Source organism: Chiloscyllium plagiosum, chromosome 10 (genome assembly GCF_004010195.1).
Source record: "Chiloscyllium plagiosum isolate BGI_BamShark_2017 chromosome 10, ASM401019v2, whole genome shotgun sequence".
NCBI lineage: Eukaryota > Metazoa > Chordata > Chondrichthyes > Orectolobiformes > Hemiscylliidae > Chiloscyllium > Chiloscyllium plagiosum.
Genome location: NC_057719.1, coordinates 68,218,345 through 68,233,117, shown reverse-complemented (window position 1 = coordinate 68,233,117; position 14,773 = coordinate 68,218,345). Strand labels below are relative to the sequence as shown.

General features: G+C 40.0%; 1 long non-coding RNA gene across 2 annotated transcripts in view; it reads right to left on the bottom strand.

The window, feature by feature from the left end:
* LOC122553981 overlaps positions 1–14,773 on the bottom strand; it is a 43,277-nt gene that overhangs the window by 27,920 nt on the left and 584 nt on the right. The window lies entirely within an intron of this gene.

Sequence of the window (14,773 nt, the reverse complement as noted above, 5' to 3'; positions counted from 1 at the left end):
TGTCAGAGGAAGTGGTAGGAAGCAGTTACAATAGCAATGTTTGAGAGATATCTTGACAAATACATGAATAGGCAGGGAATAAAGGGATACAGATCGTGTAGCGGCAAAACGCATCATGTGCAGCATTGGCTTGGTGGGCCAAGGGGGCTATTCCCGTGCTGTACTGTTCTTTGTTAAGGCCAGGAGAAGGTAAAACTGACGCTAACAGGCAAGCTGCTTTTGCTCTTCACCTTTCAATGAATTCTACCAAGGCCAGCTTAAAGTGCATGCCACCAGAAGCACATGCAAGGTCAGTGATAGTTGTGACTAACTCCTTTGTACTTCCCAGTCCCATCCCTTTCTTTGGAATCAGGATTTGTGGCCTGGTTTGTCTCTCTAGCTCTGCTTCTTAATTTAAAAGGTGAGGTAGCTTCTAATGTTTGCTAATTTTTCGTGGTCATATTTATTAATTATTCCTTTTTATAAATTATCAATTTATTGCTTTGACATTTTTTTTTAAATTAGTGTTTAATGTTGTACCAAATCTTATCTTCTGAAATTTGTTTGGCAGCTTCTTGTGTGCAAAATAGTTGAAAAGTGGCCCCTTGCAGGAAATGGTTCAACATCTCTGCCAGAGAGTAATTTTGCCCCATCAGCGGCCCCACAACCCAGTTTTCTGACCTAACTAGCAGGCAGCACTGCTTAGCTTTATGGAAGGTCTTGCTAAATGGCTGCTGAGCTGTGTTTGCTATGCCTGTGAGCACAAACCCTATAGACCAATGTATCAATGTAGTCCTGACATTCAGATCAGTAAAAGAATGAAAAGAAAACTGCTCTGATTTCAGTTATATCACAGGCAGCCATAGCTATTTCCACTAGCTCATAGTGTGATTTATAATTTAGCATTTGCTTTGCGTTTTATTGACTTATTTAGTAACCAATAAAATTTATTTCCCTCTCGGAAACAACCAACCGTGAGTTAATTCAAAGTTGAGCTATTACAATTGTGGCATTTTGCTGATGTCAATTACAGTCCATTTTTAGAATGGAGCCACATCATAATTGTGCTCAGACAGTTGTCAATGGGAAACTCAGACAGAATGGGACAACTATCAGATGTGGCTCAGTGATCAGCACTCTCACTTCTCAGTTAGAAGATTGTGAGTTCAAGAGCTGAGTCAGACACTTGAGTACAAACCTAGACTAACATTCCAGTGCAGTACTAAAGTAGTGCTACACTCTTGGAGATAATTTTCTTTGAAATGAAATATTAAACCAAGGCCCATCTCACTCTCCTAAGAACATAAGTGATCCTGAGACATTATTTCCTATGTTCCAAATAGTCTAAAAAAGGAGTTATCCTGGCTGCATGGCCATCAATCATTCAGAGTCATTCCATTGGTGAGAGATGATGGGAATGCCGCCTTGGAACTTTGCTGAAGTTAGATGAGATCATCTACTGCACCCCTTTTGATCACTGAACAAGTCAATGTTGGAAAGGAAAAGTCTGCCACAAGTGCCACATACAGAGTTGTCCTGTAATTGAAGCAATGAGCACAGGTCTTCTGGCTTACAATCTGTCCCGTAACATTAAAGCATCCGAAAATTCATGCTAACCTGGGCAGAAGACAAAAGGACTCTGCATGGGTTCAAAACTCACCAAGGCCATGGCGGATTATGAATTTTATAAAATACATGGAATTAAAAGTCAATGACCTTGAAAGCATTGTCCATTGCTGTAAAATCCCATCTGCTTCATCAATGTCCTTCAGTGAAGGGAATCTGCCATCCTTACCTGCTCAGGCTCACATGTGACTCCAGACCCAGAGCAATGTGGTTGACTCTGAACTGCCCTCTGAACTGGCCCTGCAGACTACTTAGTTGTATCAACCTGCTACAAATATCCCTGTAATATCCTCCTCACCAGTATCTGGGGGCTCGTGCCAAAATTGGGAGAACTGTCTCACTAGTGAAGCAACACATTGGCATAGTCATACGCATGGAAAAATACCAAACAAACAATATCCCAGACACCAACAGCATAATGCAGGACAGCTCAAGCAGTAGTAGCTGTGCAATTGTATATAGTCAGGAGGGAGTTGTCTGGGAATCTGTCACACTGACTCTGTCCCCATGATATCTCATGGCATCAGGGAAACCTGAACAAGAAAACCTTCTGTTGAATGCGAAGTACCGCACTCACCCTCAACTAATCAATCAGTAATCTTCAATGTTGAACACCACTTTTTTTCAGAAGCACTGAGTCTAGCAAGGGTGCACAATGTACTCTAGGTGGGGGTCTCTCTCTTACTTGTTTTGGTTTTAACTAAGTGGTCTCTCGCTGAACCAGAAGCTGACAATCATGCAGATGTTGTTTTTACAACAAAATTGAAGTATGTTACAAAATAGAACAAATCATCTTTGTACTGTAAGAGGAAATCAAACTCTCTAATGACAATACAAACTCAAATGTTTTAAGCACAGTAAAAATATAATCCCATTAATCCCAAAACACTCCTTTATAAAATGAAAAGAAACAAAACAGTTTTTGTATAGTATCCAAAACTCATCCTTGGTACAGTACAAACACCACTCACACTGTATTCACAGTTTAATCCCCAGATCCAACACCTTGGTATGTTTGAGTCAGTCGAGGCTTCAATTGATAAACTGAAACTGCAATTGCTTCTTCCAGGAGTTATCATACACTTGAGCTCCACTGCCCTTAGCTTAAACACTTACATGTCTTTATTTGAATTAAAACTTACATGAATTCTTCATCTAAGGACCTAACTCACTATATTCTTGCGAGCACTGCTCTTTCCAGCCATTCTGTTTAACACTACTCAAAGTTAAAACTGAAATTAAGAGTATCTGAGTTATTATGTTTCCCTTAAGCTTAAAAAAATTACAGAACTCCCTCTAACAAATCTTTGAGGCCCTATTATGTACCATGCTGAGCCATTCGTGCACAAATCCGTTCAATCTACAGCCAGACTTCAAAAATATATTTTTAAAATTCATTGCCATGGTCCTTACAATTTCATTATTCACTTCGGACGCGGAGAAGAAACAGCATTATTAATTCAAAATCCCGACCTAAACTCACCCCAAATATCATTAAAAAGCATGCATATAAGTCCCATGGTTTACATCACACAGTGAATTCCAGTGTCTCTCACTCTATCTCAGTCTCTATCCATGCAGAGCCTCCTGTTATACCAATCTCTTCTTCCATTTCATTCTCTGTCTCTTTCAAATCTCTCATTTCCTTCAATCCTAATTTCTTTCTCTTTCTCTCTCTGTCTTGCCATCTATCTGTCCCTCAATCCCAGACTCTCCCTCTATCCTAATCTCTATTCTAGTCTCCATCTCTCTGTCTATCAAAGACTCTATATTTCAGACTGTCCCATTATCTCAGCCTCTCTGCCTTCTTAGTCTCTCACTTCTCTCTAATCCAGTACACCTCCCTCATTCAGTCTCTCGCTCTCTCTCTCCCTTCCTATCCTAGTCTGTCTATCACAAGCTCAATCCCAGTGTCTCAATCTCTCTCTTTCTTGGCAATTTCTCTATCTTAGTGTGCCACTCTCTACCTTCCACTATCCCAGTTTCCACCTCTGTCTCAGTGTGTGTCTCTTCCTCCCAGTTTTCTCTCTTCCTCCATCTCAATCTCTCTCTCCATCCCCCCACAAGTTTATCCCTTCTGCCCCCATCACCCTGCCAAACAGAAGCTGCTCCGACCCAGTTTCTCATTCTCCTTCTATTCCAGTCTCGCAGAAACAAAGAAACAGTATTAGGCCAGTCAGCCAACGAAGGATTCTCTGCCATTCTAGATAACAGCTGATCATCTACCTCAATGTAATCTTCCCACACTATCTCCATGTCCTTCAACATCGTTAGTCTGCAGAAATCTATTGATGTCTGACTTGCACATGGTCAATGATTGATCTTCTACAGCTCTCTGAGGTAAAGAATTGCAAAAATTCACCATCCTCTGAATGCAGAAATTCCTCTTCATTTCAGTCTTAAATGGTCTGCCCTTATTCTGAGATTATTCTCCTGTGACTAGAAGAACGAGTAGGACGATAGCCTATCTATAATCCACCCTGTCAAGCCCAGTAAGAATTTTTAACTTTTCAAAGACATCACCCGTCTTTCTTGAAACTATAGAGAATAGAGGTGCCACATCTTCATAAAACAATTCTGCCATTCAAGGGATTAATTTGGCACCTCGCCATGCACTTCCTCTATGAAATGTATGTCCTTCCTTAGGTAAAAGAACCAAAACTGCTCATAATACTCCAGATCCAGTGTCACCAAGATGCTGAAGAACTGCAGCAAGACACCTTTACTTCTGCACTCAAATCACCTTGACACGAATGCCAATATATCATTTGTTGTTGTAATTGCTTGTTGTACCAGCATGCCAGCACATAGTGACTCATAGAAAGGACACCCAGATCCTTTAGGATACCGGCATTTCCCAGACTCACATCAAGTAAAAAATATTCTGCCTTTCTCTTTTTTTCTAGCAAAGTGAATAATTTCACACTTATTTTCCCTGCAAGTGGCAACACAAGTGGATAAGTTAGCCAAAAAGGCATACGGCATACTTGCCTTCATCAGATGGACCATACAGTACAAAAATTGCAAGCCATGTGGCAGCTGTATGGAACTTTAGCTAGGCCATATTTGGAATATTGTGTACATATCTAGTTGCCACATTACCAGAAGGATGTAGAGGCTTTGGAGACGGTGCAGAAAAGGTTTACCAGGATGTTGCTTGGTTTGGAGGCGATTAGCTAGGAGGAGAGATTAGACAAACTTGGTTTGTTTTTACTTGAACATCGAAGGCTGAGGGGGCACCAGATAGTTATAGATAGAATAGATAGTCAGAGTCTGTTTTTCCAACAATAGAAATGTCAGTTGAGGTGACATAGGTTTAAGGGAAAAGGGGTAAAGTCTAAAGGCCTTATTCGTCAGAGCATTGAGTTTAGGAATTGGGAGGTCAGGTTGTGGCAGTACAGGACATTAGTTAGGCTACTTTTGGAATAGTGCATGCAATTCTGGTCTCCCTGCTGTTGGAAGGATGTTGTGAAACTTGAAAGGTTTCAGAAAACATTTACAAGGTTGTTGCCAGGGTTGGAGCTGGAGGAGAGGCTGAATAGGCTGGAGTTATTTTCCCTGGAGTGTTGGAGGCTGAGTGATGATCTTGTACAGGTTTATAAAATCATGAAGGGCATGAATACGGTGAAAAGCCAAGGTCTTTTCTCTGCCTGAGGAGAGTCCAAAACTAGAAATCATGGATTTAAAGTGAGAGGAGAAAGGTTTAAAAGGGAGGAAAGGAGCAACTTTTTCATGGAGAGGGTGGTGCATGTGTAGAATGAGGAAGTGGTGGAGGCTGATACAATAACAACATTTAAAAGGCATCTGGATGGATATATGAATGTGAAGAGTTTAGAGGGATTGGGGCCAAATGCTGGCAAATGGGACTAGATTAATTTGGAATATCTGGTCAGGCATGGAGATTTGGATGGAAGGGTCTGTTTCTGTGTTATACATCTCTATGACTCTATGAGATGTGTGAGAGACAAGTGTTTTACACAAGGGTGATAAGTACCTGGAATGTGCTGCCTGAGGAGGAGGTAGAGGCAGATGCAATTGCAACATTTGAGCGGCATGTTGACAGATAGATGAGCAAGTAGGGAATAGAGGGATATCGACCAAATAGAGGCAAATGTTTTTTGTTGAGAAAGGCATCATATGCTAGTGCAGGCTTTGTGGGCTGATGGGTCTGTTCCTGTGCTGTATTGTTCTTTGTACTTAAATTTCAATTAATCTGCCATGTTCTAGCTTATTCACTTTGCCTTCCTGTCTTCTTGAAACCCCCTTGCATCTATTGCATAACTTACGTTACATTTACTTTTGTGTCAGCAGCAAGCTTGTAAATATTACAATGGGACTCTAAACTATTTATACTGGTTATAAACAGTTGTGAAGCTTGCACTGATGCTTGTGATACCCATAAGTAACAGCCTATTCCTACTCTCGCTTTCACATCGTTCAATCCATACTCATGTATTCACCGTAATCCCTTATGTTTTAAGTTTATTTACTAAACTCCTTTGTGAGACCTTATCAAAAACCTTCTAAAAATCAGTGTACCATATTTGTTGGTTCTCCTTTGTCTATGCTGTGAGTAAACACCCTCAAAAAATACCAACAAGTTTGTCAAACATAATTTATCTTTTCGTAATCTGTGTTGATACCACTCCATTTGGCTATTCTTTTCTAAGTGTTCACTTATCACATCCTTTATACCCAATTCTAACATATTAATGTTTTGTGCTGTTAAGGTTACTGTACTGTGAATAAATTGCTAATTTGTTTGTTTAAGATACGAGCTGGTGTCTGGAATTGAATATTCACAGTATCTGGGATTGGTTATTGAAAAGTTTGATTAGGAACAATTGGGGTCAATTCTGGGGTCTTTGAAGTTTTTACTCTGTGGCTAATATAGAGGCTGGTTTGGTTTGGCAGTTTGTCTCCATATCGTAACAATATAACATGGTTACAATAATAATCATGGATGACTCCATTCCACATATAATTTGAACAAAACATGTTCATGTTAATACATTGATGGATAAACTCCTGAAGCATGGCTACTTAGACCAACTTGGGAACAGGCTTTAAAAATATTATGAAATTAGAAAGGTTAGTTATATTTATTGTATGAGGTCTTTTACTAAAAAGTAATCAGAGTTTTACAGAATTCTTCATTGGGATAGAAAGGAAGTGGACCAAGTTGAATCCTAAATCTAAACAAAGGAAAATATGAGGTATAAGGTGTGCTGTAATAGATTGGTATTTTCATCAAAAGTCATAACACTGGATAGATAATGGCTCATAAATAAGGAACAGATGTATACAATGCACCAGTTACACACTCTTCTCTGGTGTAAAAATACAATAGGAAATGTCCAACAGTGACTAACAAAAGAAAAGTAAGGATAGTGTTAGATCCAAAGAGGAGTCATGTAAAATATCAAGAAAAAAGTAGCCAGTCTGAGGATTGGGACTAGTTTAAAAGCACCAAAGGAACACCAAGAGATTGATTAAGAGTTGGAAGATAAAGTATGAGCATACGTTTGCAAGAATTTAAAGATTTTCTTACAAGTGCGTAACAAGGCAAAGTTTAGTAAAGACAAATATATGTCCCTTGTAGACTGAAACGGGAAAATTGATAATGGAGAAGAAAGAAATGGCAATGTAATTATCAACTATTTTTATTCTGTCTTCACAAAAGAAGTTAAAAATAACTTCCCAGAAATGCTAGGGAAGAAAGGGTCTTTTGGGAAGCAGACAAAAAGACATTAGCATTAATTTAAAAAACACCTTTGAGAAATTAATGGGACTAAAAGCTGATAAATCCCCAGGGTCTGATAATCTGTGTCTCAGGGTACAATAATAAGGTGGCCATCGAGATAATGGATTCATTCGTTGTCATCTCACAATATTCTATAGACTCTGGAACAGTCCTGGCAGATTGGAGGGTGGTAAATGTAAACCCATAATTTCAGAAATGAAAGAGGGAGAAACTGGCAATTACAAGTCGGTTCGCCTAACATTAGCAGTCATAAAAGGATGCAATAACAGGACACTTAGAAAATATAAATGGGATAACATAAAGTCAATATGGTTTTAAAGCCATTTATAACACAGGAAGAGTCATCATACCCATACTGGCCAACAAAGATCTGACCACACTAATTCCATTTTCCAGCTCTTTGCCCATTTTTCTCGAGGTTGTGGCAACACAAGTGAAGATGTAAATACCGCTTAATATAAGGGGAGTTTCTGACTCAACCAATCTTTCAGTCAGTGAGTTCCAGACTCTGGGTGAAAAGATTTTTCCACAACTGCCTTATTAACCTTCTACATTTTATATTAAATCTATGCCCCCCCAGGCTTTTGAACTCATTATTGATGAAAGATGTGTCTTCCTATCAACACTATTAAAGCCTCTCATAATCTTATATACCTTATCAGGTTACTCTTAACCTTCACTGCTTCAAGGGAAACAAACTCATCTTGTCCAATCCTTCCTCACACTCAGGCCCTCCAGCCCAGGTAGCATCCTAGTAAATCTCCTTTGCACCCTTTCTCATGCAATCACATCCTTCCTATAATATGGTGACCAGAACTAAATACAGAGCCATTTTAGCCGAACCTGTGTTTTATACTGTTCTAGCATTGTCTCCTTGCTCTGGTGTTCCATGTTGTTGTCAATAAAGGCAAGTATTCATGTGGTTTCAAACCACTTTTCTTTCTGCCCTATCTTCTGGGATCTGTGGATATACGCACCAAGATCCCTCTGATCTTTAGTACTCTCCAGGGTCCTACCATTCATGGTGTAATTGTTCACCCTCCCCACGTGCACTACCTCACAATTTTCCTGGCGAAATTCCATTTGCAATTGCTCTGCTGAGCTGACTAGTCCATAGATATCTCTCGGCAATTTAAGGCTCATCTTATTATTATTTATCATCTTATCAAATGTCTTGTCATCCCCAAACTTCTTGATCGTACCATCTACATTTAAGTCCAAATCATTAAAGTACACCACAAGTAGCAAGGGCCCTGCACTGAGCACTATGGAATTTCACTGGCAATACATCTCCTGTCAGAGAAACATTTGCTTCCCATCATCCTCTGCTTCCTACCTATCAGCCAATTTTGGATCCAATGTGCCAATTGCATTGGATCTTATGGGCTTTTACTTTCTTATATAGTCTTCTATAAGGGACCTTTTGAAAAGCCTTGCTAAACTATATGTTGACCTCATCAACACTTCTGGTTATATCTTCAAAATATTTGATCAAATTTGTGAATCTCAACCTTACCTTTTCAAATCCATGCTGACTGTTGCTGATTAATCTGTTTCATTACAAGTGCTGATTCATTCTGACACTGAGAATTCTTCCAATAACCTCTCCATCATTGAGGTTAGATTGGTCAGCTTGTAGTTTCCCAATCCAACCCTTCTTCCTTTTTTAAATAATGGGACAACATTAGCAGTCTTCTCATCCTCGGGAAACTCACCTGTGGCCAGAAAGGATCTGAAAGTCCTCCCTCGCATCCCTCAACAGCCTAGGTTATATCTCATCCAGGTTTATGGATGTATCCACTTTTAAGGCTAATAAGCTCAATAGTACCTTCTCTCTCAGTATGTTTCTTTTTCTGATCATTTACAGTCCTCCAGTCTAATGCCTATACCGGCATCATCTTTTCCACTGTGATCACCAAAGACCATGCAGGCAAAGTACTCATTGAGGACTGCACCAATGTGTTCACAGATTACCTTCATGGTGCCTCATGGGCCCTACTCTTTCCCTAGTTATTCTCTTTTTCCTCTTTCAAAAAGGCCCTTTAAGTTTTCCATTATTTTACCCTCCAATGTTTTTTCATAAGCCTTCTTAACTTCCTTTTCTAAGGTTGCCAATCTGCTCTTTTTAGACTCCTCTATGGTCTCTCTGCATTGAGCCTCCAGTATCTGCTATAGACTACCCTTTTTCGTTTACTACTAATCTTTATGTGCCTTGATACCCAGGGTTCTCCATTCTTGGTCTTACCTTTTGTCTTTATTGGAACACAGCTACTCTGTGCTCTTGTTATGTCCTTCTTGATTTGGATTGGGGGCAGCTGTTTGAAGCTGACATGCTGTTGAAAGCCACTTTCCCATCTACCTTATGTTCCCTCTACCTTCCAGACTCACTTGCTCATAGTTACTTTGTAATTCCATCCCAAATTCTCTCCCCTTTGAACTACTTGTTAAGATTCCCACTGCCAATCAATTTAAATCTATCTCCAGCAGCAAATCCCCCTGCATGACAGTGTTGGTCCTATTGCTGTTCAAATGCATTCTTTCCAGGTTGCGCAGATCCCACCTGCCCCAGAAGTAGTCATGATGCCTCAGGAATCTAAAGCCTTCCTCTTGGACCATCTCTCCTGCCATGCAACCATTGAGTCCCTACAGTGTGGAAGCAGGCCGTTTGACCCACTGGGTCCACACAGACCTCTGAAAAGCAACCCACCAAGACCCACTCCCCTACCCTATCTGTGTAACCTGCACTTCCCATGGTTAAACCCACCTAGACTGCACATCCCCGGACACTATGGGCAATTTAGCATGGCCAATCTACCCAGTCTGTACATCTCTGGACTGAGGGAGGAAACTGAAGTACTCGAAGGAAACCCGCACAGACACAGGGAGGATGTGAAAACTCCACACAAACAGGCACCTGAATTAAACCTGGATTCTTGGCACTTAGAGGCAGCAGTGCTAACTACTGAGCCACCATGTCACCTTTCTTCTATTCCTATACTCACTAGTGCATTCCACTGGGAATAATGCGAAGATTATTCTGGATGAAAAGTCCTGTTTTTCAATTTCCTACCTAATTGCCTATAGTCTATTTGCAGGACATCATTTCTCTTTCTTCCTATGTCTTCCTTCCTATCCAAAATGGATCACGATCTCGAGCTGATTACCCTGCCCCTTCAGAAAGCCCAACAGCCTTTCTATGAAATTCATGACCTTGGCATACCCAGGGGGCAACAGACCATCCTGGAAACACATCTACTGCCATAGAAACACCTGTTTACTCCCTCCCACTGAGTAACTGGACAACCTATGGTGTCAGGTCCTCAGTTCTGGCTTTCCTCTACACAGGATCTGTAATTCTCTCTTGTTTTTCAAGGCTAAAAATTAGGTTCCAAGCAAGATGTGCTTATGGGATTTCCTATCTATCTGATCCTCTTCTTCTGTCTGGTGACCATCCAGTCTCACTCTGCCTGCATGTCCTTAATCTGTGGGTCATAGAGTCATAGAGATGTACAGCACGGAAACAGACTCTTTGGTCTAACTCGTCCATGCTGACCAGATATCCTAAATTAATCTAGTCCCATTTGCCATTGATGGTGTTATCTACAAACATGTTATCCACAAACCTTTCACCCTCATGAATGCCCCGCACTGTCCACAGTTGATTCTCAAGTTCTAAAAACCCAGAGCTTGAGTGACTCTCACCGCAGGCACCTTCTACACACATGGTTAACCAGACTACCAGGAACACTGAGGATTTCCCACATCGTGCAGGATGTGCAAATGAAGGCTTTTATTTTACCCTTATATCTATTTAAATATAAACTGGAAAAAAAACTTGTTTTTGCTCATGGCAGATGAACACGCAGAACCACAACTTTAATTTATTTTTGAAGTTCTAAAGTATTAATTATCTAAGTAACTATTTAAGCTGTATTTTTGGTCTTAAACAGGAAACAAGATAGAAATATCCAGCACTTAATCTCCTGCTCTCACATGATATCCCATTTGATTTCATTGAAGTAGCTCTTCCACCATCCTATCTGCTTCTGGGATCTCTCCACTCTCACTGCTCCTTTTAACCTCACAGCTGCAAATGCAGTCCCACACAGCATCTCGCTGTCCTGTCTGCTTCTGAGATCTCTCCACTCTTACTGCTCCCACTCCACTCTCACTGCTCCTTTTAACCTCACAGCTGCAAATGCTGAGTCCCACACAGCATCTCGCTGTCCTGTCTGCTTCTGAGATCTCTCTACTCTTACTGCTCCCACCCCTGAGTCTCACACAGCTCACTGTGGTCCTATCTGCTTCTGGGACCCCTCCGTTCTTGCTGCTCCTTTTAACGTCATTGCTTCTGCTGAGTCCCACACAACTCTCTCGTTGATTTATCTGCTTCTGTCTCACCTCTCCTGTTTTCCTCGATGATGCTGACAGCCTGTCTAAGGGTCCTCACCTTTCCTGCTCCTATCATCGATTATAGAACATAAGTCTTGGTTGACAAAAGTCCTGGTAGTTTTTCTAAGGATATAAGTAAAATAGGTTAATGAGAACAGTGGATATAATGTATTTGGATTTTCAAAAAAAGTTTAACAAGAGTGTGCAAAATTAAAATACATGGAATTGGATGTAACATATTGGAATGGATTGAGAACTGGTTAGCAGACAGGAAACAGAAAGTAGAAATAAATGGGGTTTTTTTCAGAGTGAAAAACAGTCTCTAGTGGGATACAACAGAGATCAGTGTTGGGACATGGATATTCACAATAATTATCAATGATTTGGATGAGGGAATCAAATATAATAGCTTCAAGTTTGCTGATGATGTATAAACAAAAGGAATTGTGAGTGGGAAGATCATTATGAAGACAATTCAAGGGAATTTAGATAAGTTGAGTGAGAAGGTAAATACAAGGCAGATGTGATAATAATGTGGATAAGTGTGAATTTAGGAGAAACAGAATGGCAGATTTATGGTTAAACTGTGACAGATGAGAAAATGTTGAAGTAAGAGGAGAATTGGTTGCCCTTGTACACCAGTCACTGAAAACAAGCATGCAAGTGTAACAAACAGCGAGGAATGCAAATGGTATGTTGGCCTTTATTGCAAGAGAATTCAAGTACAGGAGCAAGGAAGCCTTAGTGCAATTATACAGAGCCTTGGTGAGACCATAGCTGGACCATCATGTACAGTTTGGTCTCCTTATCTAAGAAAAGATACATTTCCACAGAGAGAATTCAGTGAAGGTACATAAGGCTAATTCCTGGAAGGGCAGGCTTGTCATATGAGGAGAAATTAGGTCAACGGACCAGCATTCCCTGGAGTTTAGAAGATTGAGAGACAATCTCATTGAAATACATAAAATTCTGTCAGGGCCAGTTGGACTGAATTCCAGGATGATGGACCCTTTCTGGTAGTCGGAAAAGGGGTCACATTGTCAGGATACTGGGTAGATCATTTCGGACTGAGCTGAGGAGAAATGTTTTCACTCAGAGGGCAGTTATTCTGTGGAAATCTCTATCATAGTAAGCAAAGGCCAGGTCACTGAATATATTTAAAAAGAAATAAATAGATTTCCAGACATTGGGTAAAAGTCAGAGTATGCCTTTGAGATAAAGTATCAGACATGATCATATTGTATGAAAGAGAAGCAACAAGGGGAAAATACCTTTTCCTACTCTATTTTCTGTTCCTTAGCCCTTTTGTTACACAGGCCCACTGGCCACTGAGTATTTGTGAGAGATACTCTGTATCTTCTTTCATGAAGACAAATGCAAAGTGACTGTTTAGTTTCTTTGTAATGTCTTCATTCTCCATTATAAATTTTCCATTTCCTAACGATGATGGACCCACATTTATTCTTACTAATCCTTTTCTGGCCACATATCAGTAGGAGCTTTTACATTAAGTTCTTGCCAGCTTACATTCATTAGCTCTTTTACTGTGCTTTATCAATCTCTTGTCCTTCCTTTGGAGGGTCATAAATAGCTCCCAATTCTTAAGATAACCACTATTTCTGGTATTGTAATATGGCACTTCTTTTGATCTAATCTTTCTTTAAGTATTGTTGACTCACCTTTCCTTTTGGGTGTTTGTGCATTGCAGGAATATATATTTATTGGAAACCATATAATCTTTCTTGAAATATTAGCCATTGCAAGTTGAACATCAAATCTTTTAGTGTGTTTTCCAGTCCACACTAGCCAACTTTCCCCTCATACCCTCTTTGTTTCTTTTGCTCAGTTTTAAGACCTGAGTTTCAGAATGAATCACATCGCATTCAAACTCCATGTAAAATTCTATCAAAGTATAATCACTGTTTCCCAAAAGCTCCTTTGCAGCAAGACCATTAATTAGCTCTTTCTCATTATACAACATCAAATAAAAAATAGCCCAATCCCTTGCTGGATCCTCAACAGACTGTTCCAGAAGTCTATCTCACATACAGTCCAAGAAGAAATTCTCTACAGCATCACTGCTGGTTAACACATCCAATAAGCAAATTGAGGTTATCCATTATTATTGTTACCCATGTTACACATATTTCTAATTTCCTGAATTCTAGAATGTCTAACATTAGTATGACAACTTAGAGTTCTACACACAATTCCCACTAATTTTTATTTCCTTTGCTATTTCTTCGATCCACCCAAACTGATTCTAACCTTGATCCATCAATAATGATCCGCTCTTACTAATGTACCAATGTCATCCTTTATTAAGAGTATGACTTCACCTCATTTTCCTTTTTATCTGTCCCTCTTAAATTGAGAATGTCCTTTTGTATTCAGTTCCTAACCTCAGTTACCCTGTAGCCACACCTCAAATGACAATGAAATTATATCCATGCACTTCAATTTGTTAATTCAAATCAACAATGATTTTGCAAATGCTGTGGCAGATACAGTGCCTGTAATTCAACCATATAGTCTATTTTGATCCTATTTGATAAATGCCATTACTTTGTCTGCATTTTTCCTTTGATTAGTTTTGCTTCCCATAAATCTGAGCTCTCTCTGAGGCACCCATTCTTGTGTTGAACAAATATAAACCCAAGCAAATCTTTCTGTGAGGATGCATGCCCCATTTCTGTCTCCATCCATCCGCTGGGCATAGAACCAGTCCCAAGGCCTCATATATCTGATGCCTTCCATCCTACACCAGATTTCGAACTACATACTCAATCCTGTTTCTATGCTTATTTAACTGGAAATGGGACTAATTCTGGAATTAGTTGAGGTGAGATTGGAGTGACACCCCTTGACATCAAGGCTGCATTCGACTAAGGGTGACATCAAGGAGCCTGAGCAAACTGGAATCAATGGGTATCGGGGCAATCTCTCTGCTGATTGGAGTCATACCTGGCACATAGGTTGTGGTTGTTGGAGGTCAATCATCTCAGTTCCAGG